The sequence below is a fragment of the Mus pahari genome, chromosome 1 (assembly GCF_900095145.1).
Source record: "Mus pahari chromosome 1, PAHARI_EIJ_v1.1, whole genome shotgun sequence".
In the NCBI taxonomy this organism is placed as follows: Eukaryota; Metazoa; Chordata; class Mammalia; order Rodentia; family Muridae; genus Mus; species Mus pahari.
The window spans coordinates 143,087,868-143,093,867 of NC_034590.1; the positions used below are offsets into that span (position 1 = coordinate 143,087,868).

At 41.5% G+C, this 6,000-nt stretch overlaps 1 protein-coding gene across 3 annotated transcripts in view; it reads right to left on the reverse strand.

The window, feature by feature from the left end:
• Prkg1 (protein kinase cGMP-dependent 1) overlaps positions 1 to 6,000 on the reverse strand; it is a 1,174,992-nt gene that overhangs the window by 944,875 nt on the left and 224,117 nt on the right. The gene's annotated exons all lie outside the window — the stretch shown is intronic.

Sequence of the window (6,000 nt, forward strand, 5' to 3'; positions counted from 1 at the left end):
TTCTTTCTTTAAAAGTTTCCATATAATATATTTTCATCATATTTTTCCTTTCACCAGCTCCTCTCAGATACCCCTCCCTCCCTACCTTATGTCATATTCTTTCACTACCAAAACCAAAACCAAAACAAACAAAAGAAACAAACAAGTGCGTGCACATGTGCACACACACACACACACACACACACACACACAAACACACTCATACACTCACCATAGAGTCAATTTTGTGTTGGCCAAATACTCCTGAACATGAAGTGTGTGTGCCCTGGAATGTGGTTGATACACCTAGGGCCACTTGATTGAAGAAAATTGGTTTATCCCCCTTCCAGCTACAATTCACTTCTTGGTTAGGAGGGAGACTTGGCACTCCTTCCACTTCTTCCTTCTGATGTCTTGTCTGCTTTTAACTGTGATAATACATGTTTTTTTCTTTTTTAATATATATTTTGATTATATAATATATTTATATTATTTCTCATAATCCTTTCTCCTCTCCAAACCTCACCTCCCATGTACTCCACCCTTTGATCTTTCTCAAATTCATGTCCTCTTTTTCTTCCATTACTATTCTCTGTCTCTGTCTCTGTCTTTGCCTCTCTGTCTCTGTCTCTCTGTCTCTCTATCTCTGTCTGTCTGTCTGTCTGTCTGTCTCTCTCTCTCTCTCTCTCTCTCTGTGTGTGTGTGTGTGTGTGTGTGTGTGTGTGTGTGTGTTTAGTCCATATAATGTTACTTGTACATAAATGTTTACAGGGATGACCATTTTGGTATTAGATACCCATTTGGTGTGTTCCTCCCTGGAGAAGACTATTTCCTGAATCTCAGCATTCTGGAGTTGCCTATAGGTCACAGTCTGGGCTTTCCCATGATCTTTTCCCCTTACTCTGACTCTTAAAATCTTTCAGTCCCTTCTTCCACAATGATCCCTGAACTTTAGGTGCAGGAATTGTGTTGTGGATGCCTCAGTTAGAACTGAGCTCTATAACTCCTTATTTTTAGCAGTTGTAGTTCGCTGTACTGGTCTCTGCCTGTTGCAAAGACAACTTTCCTACATCAGGGATGAAGTCTATAACCAACATCTATTTCTCTTTCTTAAATCTCCTCTTACACACACACACACACACACACACACACACACACACCCCACAAACCCAATGTTCAATAGCATTGCAGGTTCATTTTAAGTCCGTATAAAACAAAGCTTTGTTATCTTTATATATTACGTCTCAACTAGTTACAATACTGGTTCATTGAGAATATATTGCAAATTCTTCTAATGTCTGCTCGTGCCGTGCTTGACTCCAAGCGACAGTGGAAGCAACCTAATCATTCCCTGGAGAAGTCACCATCTAGAAAGATGCGCGTACATGCCCATTCTTCCCTGAGGTAAAATTATGATATGCTACATGGAAAGGGCTAGAAAAGAGATTTTTTTCAAACACCCCAATCAAAAAAGTAAAATTTTCCAAAGTAAGGGCTCCCTGTTGACTATTCTCAAGCAATTAAATCCAGGAAATAGTTGTCACTATGAATAATCACTTCAACTACTTCAAGTTTGGGAAAAATTACACCTGAACATGTCCGGAGAAAATCTGAGGGAAATGGGGATTGTTCTTAAGAAGCACTTCAGCCCTTCCAGAAACAGAAAAGAAAAGAAAAGAAATAGAACAAGTCAAAAATTCTGTATACTAATTGGGTTTTACTTCTGTGTCTCATTTATGACAATCTTCTTTCTGTGATAATTATCTGTTCTCTGGAAAATGGCAAAAGTGTAGCAAGAATAGTATTCCAAGAAAGTAATACATGAGTAGAAAATTAGACTCTACCACTAGGAATAGATCTAATTCATTATCAACCATCATAACTGGTGAAATAGGACAGTAAGTTGGACAACGGTTGCCGACTTTGGTGAGAATGTCAAATTAGTGTGCACACATATATTGCTGACTCTCAGCAGTTGGAACCACACTCCTGTAGCTGGATTCTACTGCCTTCTTCTAAACACTTATCCGCTCCCTGGGGACATGGGATGAAAGGAAAGCTAGAGGAGGCTGGCAATTGGACCCTCAGAACAAGCCAGTGCGTATCGAACACCCTTACCCCAGCGAAGACCCCATTTCTGCACACCTTCCAGGAGAGAGCACCTCCAACTGAGACAAGCTTTTGTCAGTTCACTAGCACCAGTCAAAACCCTATCTTTCCATTTCTCCCCTCCATAGACATAGAAACCAAAAAAGTGGATTTATCATGGCTCGCTGAAGAAAACCAATTCCTTCCCCTATTGCTGGGGAGGTTATTCAGTGCATTTTTTAAAAAGCCATTTGAAAGTGTGCTGGCCTCCATGTATCTAAACCGGGTGAACCCTGCCATGGTTCTCAGTCACAAAAATCTTTAAGGAGAAAACAAACAAACAAACAAACAAACAACGACAACAAAAATAACCAAGTATTACAGGAAGATTACAGGATTTAACATCAATTTTTAATACGCCTTCTCCTCTGAATTTTCTACACCATCATCCTGTTCTCTTTGAGACAGGTAGTGAGAAGGATATAAACTCCTGGGAGCGCTCCCGTCATGTGCTAGCAGCACATGTCAAGTATAACACTTGGTGGAGAGCGTCCAAACTGAAAGAAAAATTCCCATTGCCTCAGATCTGGGCCTGCCCTGTGGAGCTTGCCTTGGCTCCTCTGGTGTGTCTTCCAAACACCCTTAGTCTCTTGCCTGTCTGTATGCTGGTGAGACTCCCCCAAGCCCCATGTATCCTGAAATCTCCTTCTATTAAAAAAAATGGTTTCTAATTATTCCATTCCCCAAACATTTTCTCATCTTCAATATTGCCAAAGGAAGTAACTAATTGCGTAGGTGTTCCTAGCATCCTTTCCTATAGTCCAACAAGTGACAGGGGGTCTGTGTTAGACCTTGGGACCTGAGGTTCCTTTAAGAGAGCTACTGTAGTTCCATCCTCAGAGCCACAATAATTCTCCATCTCTGATTACTGTATTTTTCTTTTAACCTTTTATTGAATCTTTGTGAATTTCATACCATAAGCCCTAATACTACTCATCTACCCATCCCTTATTAATCACCCTTTGCCCTTGCAACATCCCCCCCAAAAAAAACACAAAACAACAAAATCCATCTCATTGTGAGAGTTGCCATGTGTCAGTGTGTCACACAGTATACCCTTTATCCACACATCTTTAATTGCAAGTGTTCACTGCAATGAGTCATTGATCTGTTTCAAGGCCTCTGGTTTTTGTGACACTCATCAATACTGGAGCCTCACAAGGATTCCTCTCAGATATCACGTTGATCCTGTGGTTGCTATGTGTCCTGGACATCCTGTACCTTTGGACCTGCAGGACTGATCCCTTCACATACTCCAGCAGTTCATAGAGGGGGTAGATATTGTGGTGTGTCAATTCAAAGCCCTGGTTCCAGGCCTGAGTTGTTTAGCTTGCCAGCTCTCCTGCACCCTTACCACTAGGGTGAGTTCTCCAGCACTGCCTTAGCTAGCTTATCCAATACCTCTGGCAAGGGGCAGAGCCAGCTCTCCTGCTCACATGACCTCAGGGCTGGCTCACCAGATGCCACCTCTATTGTGGCGCCCAGGTGAGGTAAACCAGTATCATCTGTTTTTCATTAGTCAAAAACAGTACCCCAAATTAGTCATTCTTCATCTGTGTACATACAATCCCACATAGAGAGACATTCCATAATTAATTTTTCAACCAATGAAGTCTCAACTATCAGATATTATTTATACTTTGGGTGGTAAATAATAATTTACATTTAAATTCTTATTTACCTAGGTAATTGAATCTAAGAGAAGTGGGAGAAACAAAGGACTAAGTTCTATTTTAATAAAACTTGAAATTTGTTCAACCACTACTGAGTCCCTACTGTATACAAGGTATTGGGGTCAGTGATACCACCATGAATATGAAGCTGGTATTTGAAAAGTTTACATTTGGGAGCAGGTTCGTATAAGATGTCTACATTGTAATGAGCACACAGAGCTGCGACAGTATAGAAGTCAAACATGACTTCTTACCAGGATCTATGGAGGTGGGAATACAAAACAAAGCAAAACAAAACAAAACACAAGCAGAAACAAACAAGGAATAGAACTGAAGGAATACCCTGCAAGTCCTAAGGGTTTCAGAAACAATTAAGCAGCCCTTGGCTTAGTGGGGCATCACCATTTGGCAAATGTGGGTTCTTCTGCCCCAAGAGAAAAGTTGGTTGGTTGTGGGAGAAGAGTGTCTGGTGTGTTGGTGGAAATAGGTGGTGGAGCAGACCTCTGGGATGGCTGAGAAAAATCCATGGGCCAAGGGATAAGAAGAAGCAGGCAGAGGTCAGGCTACTGTAAATGTGATTTACTGAAAGATCTTGAATGACATTCAGCCAGCACTGAGAGAGAGGCTGGGGCTGGGGGGGCGGGGAGGACTTGGCCATTTTTCAGTTTTGTCTCACTCAGCTTGGTGTGTAATTACAGTATGAGTGCCTCAGGGCTGCCTCGGGCACCTTTATATGCACTAATACAAGAAAGGAAGGCAAGAGTTGGGGGTTAATCAGGTTAATTATTTTCTTTTGTAGAAAACTGGCAGCCTGGAGAATAGTATAAAGACTAGAAATGGAGATTACCAATGTAGAATTAAATCCCTTCTCCCTAATCAATGCACCCTGGCCAGTTCCCACACTCCGACTTTCAAGTTCTGGTTCTCTAATAACTGGTGTCATCGGACATGGTTTACTTACCAAACCGAGACACTCTTAACAGGAGCTCTTAGTAAGGTTTCGTTAGCAAACTGCTTTCAATTTAGGTGACAGTTTCCTGAATTGAAACTGTGACACAAACCTGACCTAGGAAAGATCAGTCGACCTTTCTGATAATTTCCCCACAAGAACTGTACCTAAACCCTAGCGCTATACTGGTTGCCAGTTTCCACAGGAAGATGGCAGCAATGTGGTATCGTTCAAAGAGCTCGGAGTCCGTTCTATGCCTTGGCGTGTGTTCTATGCCTTGGCGTGTGTTCTATGCCTTGGTGTGTGTTCTATGCCTTGGAGTCTATTTGGTTCTAAGACCTTTGGTTTTAATCCTGACTTGAGTAAACCAAAAGTATTTTTTTGGCTCTGTCACTGGTAGTGGGTACATTCCTACCAGACTAGTAACAGCTTAAAAATCATGGTATGTCTTAAAACAGAATTGAAAACTTCTTTCACTGGAACAAATACAAGAAAAAAACAGAAGACTGAGCATTAACAAAATAAATGATGATATTTCTTTCTTCTTGTCTCAAATATACCCTAATATAAACTCTCAGTGGACTTTTGTTTCAGGACTTTTGTTTACCTTCACATCGACGCATTTACTACCCACACGTGGTGTTTACACACACCACCAAATATGAAGGATACAGAAATGCTCTGAACTCAGAGTCTAACTGGTGAAAAACAGATGCAGAAAAACAAGCAATCATATAATGCAGCCTATGAAAAGTCACATGACATGAGGGGGACTCGCCTAGGCACAAAGAGGAAGGTTAGGAAAGGCCACAGAAAGGTGGACTAGAGACAACTCTCCAACCTAAGCTATACTTTGAAGACATATTCTTCCAAGTTAGATATAAATATATATAATGCAGGAAAGGCAATTACATAAGCAGACACATCCACAGGGAAAAGTGCAACCATGTTCAGGAATGGCACCTGTTCTCTTTTGTTTAGTTTGCTGTGTCGGGCGGCGCATTTGCTGACTACTTGAGCTGTCAGTAAGAGAAAGTCAGGTATCATCCCATCAACCCCCACAGAGCTCCATTCCATCGATGCATAACATCATAAAACCACCAGCGGAGAACCAGGCACATTCCCAACTCACTGTGGCTCATGGCAATGGGCTTCTTCTTAGGGATCTTGACACATACAGATTGAAAAGCCCCCTAGGTCTATGAAAAAGAAAAGAAGAGGAGAGGAGAGGAGAGGAGAGGAGAGGAGAGG